This window comes from Lactuca virosa, chromosome 1 (genome assembly GCF_052849685.1).
Source record: "Lactuca virosa cultivar CGN04683 chromosome 1, Lactuca_virosa_CGN04683_v6, whole genome shotgun sequence".
Lineage (NCBI taxonomy): Eukaryota > Viridiplantae > Streptophyta > Magnoliopsida > Asterales > Asteraceae > Lactuca > Lactuca virosa.
In genome coordinates this window covers 116,419,022-116,432,638 of record NC_136426.1, presented here as the reverse complement: position 1 = coordinate 116,432,638, position 13,617 = coordinate 116,419,022, and positions in this window count along the sequence as shown.

Genomic DNA, 13,617 nt, shown 5'->3' with positions numbered 1-13,617 from the left:
TTCTTTTTCCATTTTGTTTTGAAAAATATGACCACCCATACACTACCATCACTAAACCGCATCTTACACTACCTCTTCCTGTATCTTTCTCTCTTTAACCCTAAATTTGGACACCGACCACCACTTTACCCAGCTCCACTGGTGCTATTTTGTTCTAATATGATGCTTAGGTCACCATAACATTTCGAAGATGAAGGCTGTCTTCCCCATCTCCCAGCATATGCACAAGGTCAAGGGCCACCCCTCAATGATGCAAGAACGGTTCCAGAGTGTTACCAGTCAGCTTTTTCAATATGTGAGTTGCTTAATCTTTATCTTTATCCTTACTTACACCTGTGACTTCTTACTTCACTTTCTTTGGTTGGGTTACTACTTATGTAATATACCTGACCTGTATGTGGTGGTGTTTATAGAGAATTATCCGTTGTGGTGGAGCTATTGATGATGACATGCCAAACATCATTCTTGCTCAGCTTCTGTACCTTGATGTTGTTGATCCTAACAAGGTTTGATGAGATCCATGTCTTTCCCAATTAAATTTTGTAGAAATTTAAGTGATGCATTGAAGATGATATTGTGGCGTCTCAACTGTATGTGTCGGGCTTGCTGTTAGGTAAATTGTACAATTTCATACGGTATTTGTTTTCCATTTATTTGGCTTTTGTTGACCAATTCCAATGACACATCACAGTATGGGGGCTTTACTGCTTGGTGCTGGCACCAAAGGTATAGAAATTTACATATCCACTTTTGAAATTTGAATTGATGACGTTGGTTGCTAATAAGCCTAAAGTAGTATGGTATGAATGATTTGATTGATTGTTTTGTAGGGAAAATATATAGCTCATTTGGGAAGAATTTAACAATTACAGCTGGAAACAATGGGAAAGTGTATGTCACTGGAGCAAAACTTCTGCACTCTGTTTCAATCTCCTTTGGAAGATTTGAACATATTTGATGATGATAATGGATAAATATGTAATTTTATTTTTAAGCTGTCAACAGAGAAAAATGCTATAATTTTGAATAGGCCTTCAAATAAATCATAATTGACACCCACACCATGTTGTCAAGAATTGTTGTGATTGAGGTGTTCATGCAATTATTTATAGCTTATTCATTGAAATAAAATTTCCTTCTGATCAATTAACTTTTGCTCGGATTTGGTTTGAGTGCTAAAATCTCAGGGAAACACCATGGAAGATATGGAGATGAAGAAGGAATATGGGAGTGTAATCCAACAACCTTGGTAATCAGTGATTCCATTCCTCTGTTTTGTTTGGTTGTATGTGTAGTTTTCATATTTGGTTGTTTTGATGATGTAGGAGACATTATTGGACTTTGATAGTGAAGAAATTGATCGAGCAATTGCACTTTACCTTTTAGAAGAAGATGCAAAAAGCAACATTGACGAAGATGAAGAGCTTGCCAAGGCCCTTGAAGAAAGTTTGAATGTCGATGTTTTACCAGCACGGAATGATTATGGACACGTGATTCCGCCTATGTCACACTCCTATTCCGGTGGATATAGGTATATATGGAGAACTCATTGTGTTATTAATCATAATTGCTATGTTCATATCACTCCAATTAACCAACAAAAGAATGTGTGCATGTTTAGTTGAGAATCTTACAGATTCCAATGGAATCGGAATTGTGATTCCATTCCAGGAATAGTTTAATTCCGTTGAAATCCTTTAAACTCCATGTCTAATGGATTTCATCAATCCTAATGGGAGGATCAAAGGAATTTGATTACAAGCTTTGGTTGATAAAAAGTTTTTGAAACAAATGAAATATGTCAAACAAATTCGGGTCAAAATTCTTCTCGCATTTGACAAAATATAAATGAAATAGAACGGATTTAACTTTTTTTATTAAATATTTTAATTTTTTTTTGTAAATTTGTATAAATGATTCTGTTTTATTTATTTCAATGTATATAATAAGGATATTTTGTTATTTAATAAAAACAAAAGAATATAATTATTTTCTAGGTACCTTTTTAGGAAGGATGAAATCCATTAAACATGAATTTTAAGGATTTCGGTAAAATTTTAATCCATTTGTCAACAAAAAACAATGTAATAATAAAAATTATATTATATTATATTTACACTAAACAAATTGTATCTAGATATAAATAAATAAAAATGTGAAAATATTGCATTTACTTTTCATTATTGAATTTCATTTTGTATCCCTAAATTACAGGATATGTGTTGGTTGCAATGTTGAAATCGGCCATGGGAGATTCCTAAGTTGCATGGGAGGAGTTTGGCATCCCGAATGTATTCGTTGTCATGCTTGCAATCTACCAATATCTGATTATGAGGTCTAAATTTATACCCTAAACAAAAAATAATAATATAAAATAAAAATTCATGATTAATTTGACATTACAAGTTAAATTGAAATGTTTTTATGTAGTTCTCCATGTCTGAAAACCGACCATTTCATAGATCACCGAAGATGTGACGTATGCAAAAACTTTGTAAGTTTGTTTAAAGATTTTTCTTTTATACAAATAGACTACTTATCAATCTTTAATTTTGTTTGTTTTTGGTTTCTCTGTCCCTGTTATCTGTATTCTGTTACCCTCAGCATTGTTTGTTCAGGTGATTTATTTTATTTGTTTATTTATTTATTTTTTAATTTTTTGCAGATTAGCAACAATCTGGTAAGCGTAAGGATGATTTCACAAAAACTAGGATCCTGCTGTTAAACTCGATTTGGTCGTATATGATACTATAAGAGAAATTTTTAAAAGACTTATAGTTCAAATTTGTATACTTTTGTTATTTATTTTAAATAATGTTTTTAAAATTTTTTTTGTAGGTGTTGAATGTGTTTACTTTCTCCGGACAGTGGAAGGGAGTTTCACGGGTGTTTGAGGAGTTGAGAAAAAGTAGTTTAAAACTCATGGGAGCAACTTATGGAATTGCAATGGAGGTACATTAACGAGGGCAAATTTGTAAAAAGTTCAAACTTCAACATTTATCTAGGTTTTTTTTTATGTCGATTAACATTGATATAATGTCGAATTTTGGTGATATTTCGATGCAGATCTGATACATGGTTGGTTTTACAGGTTTTCTTCTCCACACAATTAAAAGCCTACATCAGGTTAGTCATTTTATTTACTTGATTGGTCAAAATATCGATTTTTATTTATTTATATATTATTGGAACTTTTATAATGCAACTTTTAGAGTAAAAAAAAGTCGAAAGTACGATGTCATAATAGAATAAAATGGAAGTAAGATGCTACTGTACAAAAATGAATGAAAGTGTGCTAAATACTTTCATTCATTTTTGTACAGTAGCATCTTACTTCCATTTTATTCTATGATAGCTTCTTATTGAAACCGTTTTGTTGTTAGTCCTAAAGTAAAATAAGAAGTCTATTACCATGTTACTAATCAGAAGTATTCTGTTTTATTGGGTCTTGATTTATGCAAAACAAGAACCATATGCTTCAGTTCCTCCTGCAATGGTTGGTTTACTGAAAATCCATAAATGGGTAACGGATGTGGATGCTGACCGTGCTCATCCGCCAGCTGGAGGTACAATCAGCACAAGCCGGGAACTTGATAGGAAAGCAGGGCGCCACCATAAAAACCATCCAAGATTCTTCCGATTGTGTAATTCGAGTGCTCGGACAAGGTTTTACTGAAAAATATATTATAATATTCTTAAAATAAAAGGTCAATTATAATTTATAATTGTGTTTTCTGGATGCAGAAAAGCTCCCTGTAATTGCTCTGTCTGATGATAGTGTTGTGGAGGTACAAGGGGAACGTGAAAGTGTACACAAGGCAGTTGAACTAATTGATTCACATTTTAGAAAGTTATTGGTTGACCGCAGTGTTATCGGTATATTTGAAAAACAAGTAAGTTAAGTTTTTCAATTTTATTATATTTTGATTAAAAATAATAATAATAATCTAATTAATGTTTATAGATGCAAATATCAAGTGCCCGACCAAACCAGGAGATGACAGCTCCCCAACTTTTGGTCGCACCACCACCAGCTCAAAATTTTCCGGTCAATACAGGCCAGGATATCAGAAACAAAAGTGTTGATTCATTAAAGGATCATTACAGGGCATTCGATTACAAAAGAGTTGGAACAGTATGAATCGATTCTTTTGTAATCGAATACCCTATAACGATCCATTAATGAATGATATCTTTTCATCCTTATCTGCTAATATATTTATCTACTCTATAAATAGATTCTTTGTATATTAAAAAGGATACGGAATATTTTCGCTAAAAGTTCCACCCCATATCATACGACCATATCAACTCCCTCTGCCCCCGCGTAGCGGGGGTTACCACTCTAGTTGGAAAATAAAAAGTTAAAAAGTAAAATGTTCTTTTCAATTTTCACAAACTTGCTGAAAAGTATTGTTTTCATAAATTTTCAAATATTTAGACTTCAGTCAAAGAAAAAATACAAACACAACGATATTTTTGCAAATTTATCTTACTTTTTATTTAAAAACTAAAATGAATATACGTATTAGATAATTAGATTATGATTAAACTAAACTTATCAAATATAGATTCGTTGGACTATATTTAGTCAAACATGGAAATTTTTTGAACCCTAAATAAGTTCTTTTTTCAACGCCACCGTTAACAAAAATATAATATTATAACCCAACGATATATTGTGCTCTTCAATCCAAATAGTTTAGAGATCAAACTTTATTTCACACGATGATATAGTTTAAAAAATACATTAAAAGTTATATGTATTATCATCAATCCATCGTAAATCGTAAATTCATAATAAACGAAACCTTAAAATGTCCTACGCCCCTTTTGTAACATATTTTTTTGACACATGATATATATGTGCTGCTATTAAGACATCTTTATCAAAAGTCAACAAATAGTAACTATTTTTAATCATCCTTTTCAAAAAACAATATAATTTTAACCAATAAAAATACCTTAAAAATTATATAAGGTGTCCATTTAGCCAACCCCTATATATATATATATATATATATATATATATATATATATATATATATATATATATATATATATATATATATATATATATAGAGAGAGAGAGAGAGAGAGAGAGAGAGAGAGAGAGAGAGAGAGAGAGAGAGAGAGAGAAAGTTCAATAGAGAACCATTATTAATCAAGCAACCAAGGAACCAATCCAAAGCGTCGGAATTTAAAGCGATCAACGGCAAAAGGAAGGGTTGTAAACTTTTATAATGGACGCACATGTACCGGATTATAACAAAACTCACTTCCTTTTTTTCATTTAAAATTTTTTTAGGCGAACTCTTTTATCGAAAAAAAAAACTGAATATACCGTTGTTCACGATTTTTCGTCCTCTTTCCATAGAGATCGATGATGATATATAAAAAACGATTTTTTTTTCGAAAAAAACCCACTTAATTTTCTTAGTTTTTTCAATATTTAAGTTTATTTTTATAAAAAAAAAACTAATTATACCAAAAATATTAATTTTTTGTATTCTATTAATAAACATTAACACCGATTAAAAAAAAAAACTCGAACAGTGTAGATTTACACTGTGAATCTAAACTGTAAATATTTCAATTTTTAACATTCACAATATGAAAAATATCGAACAGTTCAGATTCGCATTGTGAATCTGGCTTATTATTATGCACACTGTGAATCTGAGGAGGTTCACAATGTGAATCTGAACAGGTTTACAATATGAATCTGAACAGGTTTATAGTGTGAATCTGAACTTGAATATCGTTTTTTTAAACGTGAATATGAATCTATTTTTAAAAAGTACAAAAAATATGAATTTTGATATATTTATTAATTTTTTTTCTATAAAAAAATAGACCTTAATTTTTTTCATCAAAGAAAATGAAATGAGTTTTTTTCGAAAAAAAAAGTTCGTTTTTTATATATCATCGTAGATCTCTATGGAAAGATGACGAAAAATCGTGAACAACGTTATATTCGTTTTTTTTTTTCGATAAAAAACATGGCTTAAAAAAATTTTAAACGAAAAAAAGTGGTGAGTTTTTTTGTAAATGATGGATTTTTTGGTATAATCCGGTGTGTGTGCGTCCCAATGTAAAAGTGTACATCTATTTCCTTGGCCGTTGATCGTTATGATTTCCGACACTCACGATTGGTTCCTTAGTTAATTATGGTTCTCTATTGAACCTCACTATATATATATATATATATATATATATATATATATATATATATGTGTGTGTGTGTGTGTGTGTGTGTGTGTGTGTGTGTGGGGGGGGGGGGAAAGTTCAATAGAGAACCATTATTAATCAATGAACCAAGGAACCAATCCAAAGCGTTGGAATTTAAAGCGATCAATGACAAAACGAAGGGTTGTAAACTTTTATAATGGACGCACATGTACCGGATTATAACAAAACTAATTTCCTTTTTTTCATTTAAAATTTTTTTTAGGCCAACTTTTTTATCGAAAAAAAACCGAATATAACGTTGTTCACGATTTTTCGTCCTCTTTCCATAGAGATCCATGATAATATATAAAAAACGAACTTTTTTTTTTCGAAAAAAACCCACTTAATTTTCTTAGTTTTTTCAATATTTAAGTTTATTTTTATAAAAAAAAAACTAATTATACCAAAAATATTAATTTTTTGTACTCTATTAATAAACACCAACACCGATTAAAAAAGAAAAAAAAATCTCGAACAGTGTAGATTCACACTGTGAATCTAAACTGTAAATATTTCAATTTTTAACATTCGCAATATGAAAAATCTCGAACAGTTCAGATTCACATTGTGAATCTGAATTACTATTATGCACACTGTGAATCTGAGAAGGTTCACAAAAAAAACCTCGATCAGTATAGATTCACATTGTGAATCTAAACTGTAAATATTTCAAATTTTAACATTCACAATGTGAAAAAGCTCCGATCAGTTCAGATTCACACTGTGAATCTGACTTATTATTATGCACACTGTGAATCTGAGGAGGTTCACAATGTGAATCTGAACAGGTTTACAATATGAATCTGAACAGGTTCACAATGTGAATCTGAACTGAAAAATTGTTTTTTTAACATGAATATGAATCTATGTTTAAAAAGTACAAAAATATGAATTTTGATATATTTATTAAATTTTTTTTTCTATAAAAAAATAGACCTTAACTTTTTTCATCAAAAAAAATGAACTGGGTTTTTTTTTGAAAAAAAAAAGTTCGTTGATCTCTATGGAAAGATGACGAAAAATCGTGAACAACGGTATATTCGGTTTTTTTTTTCGATAAAAAACATGGCCTAAAAAATTTTAAACGAAAAAAATGGTGGGTTTTTTGTAAATGGTGGATTTTTTGGTATAATCCAGTGTTTGTGCGTCCAATGTAAAAGTGTACATCTATTTCCTTGGCCGTTGATCGTTATGATTTCCGACGCTCACGATTGGTTCATTGGTTAATTATGGTTCTCTATTGAACCTCACCATATATATATATATATATATATATATATATATATATATATATATATATATATATATATATATATATATATATATATATATATATATATATATTATGATTTCTACCATTTCTTATTTTTTTGGTAGCAAATCAACTTCAATTCAAATTTTCAAAATAAAAATCATATCCTAATAACATTTTCAAAAAAATATGTTATCTATCTTTTAAAAATCTAATTAAATCTCTTATATTTTAATATATTTTAAGAAATCACAAAATACATTATCCTAATTACCTTTTTTTAAATGATCCTTCATTTAAAATTCATTTGAAATACACAACAAACCTTTGCTTTTAGTTCATAATACCATATTTTGCTTTCATATTATCCATCACCACAAATTCTCCAATAGAGACCAAAGAAAAACCATGTTAGTTCATCTTCAATCATCACTAATCATCACATGTTTTTAAATGTATTATTATGTGATTGTAGTGTTTGAATGATTACGTTTAAACGATTGACATTTTCTTTTGTTTATGTAATAATTTTAAACATATTCACCATGGTTTTTATGAATTATAACTGAGTTCTAACATAAATTACTTCTCAAACTCGTCGTCAAACTAAGGGGCTGTTTGATTAACATCTGACCGAGTCGAGTCAGACGTTTTTGGCTGACTCGGTCAGCTGATGTTGTTTGATAACCCAAATCTAAATAGCTGACTCGGTAAGAGATATCTGACTGGAAAAGCTAGGGAAAATTGGCTGACTAGAAGCGTTCCAAATATACCCTTGACCTAACGTTTCTTTTCAGCGCCTAAAAAAAAAACCCTCCTCCTCCTCTTTCAGCGACAAGAACAATTAAAGCACCGAACGATCTCAGGGGCTGAGATTGACGAGCCTGCCCTCCACCGATCGACAGCCTTCCCTCCACCGATCGACACCCCTCTTCTCATTACTCATCAGGTACGCTGATCTTCTTCTCTTTCACATATGTTTGCTGTTTTTTTATCCGATTTTTTCTACTCTGTTCATGTTTGTTCTTAATAAATTTTTTTTTCTGATCTATATATGTTTGTTGTTAATGAAGCATTGTTTGCATTATGAGAATTTTTTTTCTGATCTGCATATGTTTGTTGTTAATGAAGAACTGTTCCAACATAGATTACGTAAACTGAGAAGAAAAATCTTTTATTGAAAATATTATGTGATTCTCCCTAATCTATTCCTAATTAACCTAAACAATCAATTTGAAACTTGTGTTTGTAATCATAATTTATGATTACAAATATAAATCATTTATAATTGGTATGAGAAAAACATGTGAAGACCATGTGAAAACATATGGTGTTCAAAAAATTAAAAGGAACATTTTGTTGCAAGAAGAACAAACACTTGAGAAACCTGATCAAATCAATGTGAATAGTATTTGTGAAGACTTTATGCAAATAAAGTAGTTATTAACTTGCTGCATTGTTCTCTTTCAAAAAAAATTTACTGCATTGTTATTATCCGCAATAATAAAGTAGTTGCTGGCTTACTGCAATAAAATCAAATTACTTAATTGTCCATGAATCTCTTTTATGAACTTGAACCATAAAGCATTGTTATTATTCACAAATCTGTCATTTTTCCAAATGTAAGGCTATGAAGATGACTTTGTTGGCGGTAATTGATATGTGGGGATACGTTTGTTTTTTGAATATTATGTTTTTTTGAAACTTGAATATTGAATATTATGTTTTTTTGAAACTTGATTATTAAATATTATATTTTTTTGGAAGGCAAGTTAATTAGATGTAAGAATTATGAATTGAAAAATGGTGTTTGTGATATCTTTGAAGTAGCACAAAGCTATATTGATATTGAAAAATCAAATATTGTTTGTGCATTTTTGGTTTACATTCAAAAGCTAAGAATGGACAAAGTCAAATTTTTTGACGATTCACTCCATGGAACGTACCTGTTTCAATAGACTCTATGTTTTTATTATAGACATGTCACATTTCCATAAAATATGAAATTAGAAATCAGATTTTTTTTAGGATGTTGGTTTGGAACGAGAGTGAGGACAAAACTTTTCTTGATGCATGTATCCATGAACTAACCACTAATGGTCGTGAGGGTTCTGGGCTTAAGGCAAGTTCATGGAAGACAATACGCGAAAAATTGATAAACGAACACGGTAAAGAGGTTGATCAGAAGCAAATGAGAAACCACTTTGACTACTACAAATCAAAGTATGTTGCTTGGGTAAAACTGAAAAACAAAACCGGCAATATATATGATCCTATAAAAAACAAATTTAATTTGACCGATGAACAATGGAAGGAAGAGGGGAAGGTAATATTTTTATAATAAATACTAGTATGATTATTTTTTTAACATATACTAATATTTATAAAAATTGTAACAGTTGAACAAGTTCGTGTTGTCATTGAAAACTAAACCCCTGTTGTTTCCTGAACTTTGCACCCAACTATTTGAAGGGTCGACCTCAACCGGCTTTCAAAGTTGGGGGCCATCTTCTACACTCCCTCGTCCTGTAGAAGAGTTTAGTGCCCATGATTTTGATGATGATGTTCCAATGGAAACCTCAACACAACATGTAGGTGCAAGTGAAGAATCTTCGGGGCGTTCAAAAAATACGGAAGTTGGAAACAAAAAAATTGGTGGGAAAAAAAGAGATGCAAGGGCATTAGAAGTTGAAGAGGAGATTGTCAAGCTTGCAAGGTCGTTAGTGGAAAAAAATGAAAGAATTGAAAAAAGTGAAATGGATAAGGATGTTGATGCGTGTATGGAGAAATTGAACAAAATGGAATGGGGAGAAGAAGATGAAAGACACAAGACTGCTCTTTTGCTATTTGGTGAAAGTGCTGATGTTAGAAAAGTTTGGTTACGACTTTCACATACTAGTTGTGAGTCGTGGGTGATGAGTGCGGGTAGGAAGTATGGTTACCTTTGATGGGTGCGGGTAGAAAAGTTTGGTTATTAGTTTTTTGTTGCATGACGTTTTGTTATTTGCATGACTTTTGGATCCTATGTTTGATACTTTTTTGGATGATACTTTGGATGATGTTATTTGCATGTCTTTTGGATGTTATTGGATATTGAATATGACGTTTACTAATTTTTTTGGTGCATGATTTTTTTTTACTTTAACATGTTACCTAATTGTTTGTAACAGGTCAAGTATGGTTTCTGATGGTGAAGTTGTAGCTTTTCTTTTACTTGTGTTTTATTGGTTGAGGTCAAACCGACGCAGGCTAATCAGAATTCATAGAATTAGAGATAACGATTCAAGCGGGTATGCGTATACGCAAGATTTGATGTACGGAGACCCTACACAATGTTACGATATGATGCGTCTTACACAAGAGGCATTTGCATTATTATGCAACCATTTTACCCAAAAAAATTGGTTGCAAGCTAGTAAAACAATAAGCATTGAAGAAAAGATGGCTATATTCTTACATATTATAGGACATAATGAACGTTTTCGCGCGGTTAAGGGAAGATTTCATCACTCCACACAAACGATTCATCAATGTTTTCACGAGGTCCTAACTGCAATGATGTGTTTTGCAAAAGAAATTATAGTACCAACAACTCCTAATCCAACAAGACATAACTCGGAACGATATAGACGGTTAAAAAATATTTTTTCCGGTGCAATAGGTGCATTAGATGGAACTCTTGTACATGCGGTTGTACCCGTTGATCAACAAACTCGTTATAGGGGACGAGGAAAAGGAGAATGTTTTCAAAATGTTATAGGAATTTGTGATTTTGATATGATATTCACCTTTGTTTGGGCTGGATGGGAGGGTATAGCACATGATTCAAGAGTTTTGAAAGAAGTTGCATTCAACTCGACTTCTGGATTTCCATTTCCTCCACCGGGTTTGTAATCTTTATATAACTTTTATTATCTATCTTTTTTATATAATATGTGTCACATTCATTTGCAGATAAATATTACCTTTGTGATGCCGCATATACAAACACTCGTGGGTTTATGGCTCCATACCCCAATACTAGGTATTGGTTAGCCGATTTTCGAAGAGGCAGACCTTTAACTAGAGAATAAAGGTTCAATTATGCTCATGCACAACTTAGAAATGTTATTGAGCGTGCTTATGGTGTATTGAAGGCGAGATTCCCAATCTTAAAACAAATGGCTCCTTATCCTTTTATAGTGCAAAGAGACATAGTCATTGCTTGTGTCGCGGTCCATAATTTTATAAGGAAATACAATATAGAAGATGACTTGTTTAGAAATTTTGAGGAGGACACTATGGTTACTCCTGACGTCCAAGGTGGGGGAATTGATAGAGAAAACATACAATACATAGAATGGGGTCCAGAAGCCGTTGAGTATATGCGTGTTTTGCGTGACCAGATTGCAAATCGACTACTTTCACCTACTTTACATTAAATTATTATGTTATTTTAAATTTCATTATGTTTTTATTTGGATATTAAATGATTTATGTTTAATTTACATTTTGTATGACATTTTTTATTTGTGTGTAATTTACATTTTGTATGACAATATGTATGTTTTTATAATTATTCAGCAACTTAATTCATCACTATATATAACAGCAGGGTAAAATGGTCACTTTTCATCACTCAACACATTCAGTCAGATGTACAATCAAACAACAGGATTTCTTACTCAGTCAGGATTTCTTTCCCAGACAGACATTTCCCAGTCAGCACTTTCTCAGTCAGCAACTATCAAACGGGGCCTAATTTGTACCGACTCTCTATTGTTAACAACTTAAGATGCATGCTTGCAAATGCATATCTTTAATTTTTTTTTTCATTATCAGTTTGCCGAAATAGTTTCTATTAAGAAGGATTTGTTTTACCCAAAAAAAAATCCCTAAATGTCTACATATGATTTATGTAGGACTATTTTTTTTGTAAAAATATAAACTTTTAAATAGACGATTGTCTTTCAAACTATTTTTCCACTGCAATAGATCTCATTTATATCTCTCTTAGACTCGATGTTTTAAAAATCGATTTGAACCGGTTGATCGAGTCGTTCGAACCAGAAATCAGAAAGGAGAGCGGTAGAACAATGATCGATTTTATGCCAAATCGCGATGAATAGTCATCGACTTCGGGAAAAGGCTAGAAGAATGAGACCCATTATTGGGCAGATAATGCATTACAGATGTATGATCAAATTATAACCGTACAATTTTTTCAAAAATTGGGTTAGGCCGGTTTTTTTGACTTAAATAGTTAGATTTCACTCATCCCGATAAAAAAACTAATTTCCAAAGAAAATTAAACGACTCGATCGATAAGATTATCCTGAGTGTATACAACTCGATGGCCAACGATGCACACCACTATCGGACACGACTTTGATGCACACTGAAAACTAAACACCACGCTCATCTTCTCAACGTGGCAACCTTTTACTTCTCAACTGTTATGTCTATGATTTTATGATATAGTTTATTATGATAAGGATTTATGTTTATAACAACATTTTGAATTGGTCATTCCTACTTTCATCTTAACTTTATAATACATCCAATTCACAATAATATAAATTGCAAATATATCCAGAGCCATTTAATATATATGAATTTTCAAATAAGGAAGCTTTGAAATGTTGTCCCATTTTATGTCAGCAAATTTTTTCTCAACCTTGCCAATTAAAGATGTAAGGAAACCCTAAGTTTATATGTATATGGAAAGGTTTTCTGATAAATACAACATTTCCTAAAATGTTGCATTTAGTTGTGTTGTATAATTTCCTTAATTATGTGTGAACGTGTTGCTATCATCTATTATGGAGTTGGTAATTGGTTACTTGGTTATTAAGTCCCAATATTTTGTTAAAAAAGTTTCTTAAACTATTAATCACAAGTTTTCTTAGAAAAATTTTCTAAGAAAAATAAAAGGTTAGAAAACAGTTTGGTTCATTTTTTCCAAATATTTTCTAAGAACAATTTATCAATTTTATAATTCACATAGGTAATGCCACGCAGTAAAATTTGTTTTTTGGTGGATGAGTTGATAATATTATTACCTTTTTAATAAATAACCACGCATAATGTAACAATAAAATAAACACAGTCTAAATCAATTAACATTTGATCCGAACAAATATGTCATTAATATT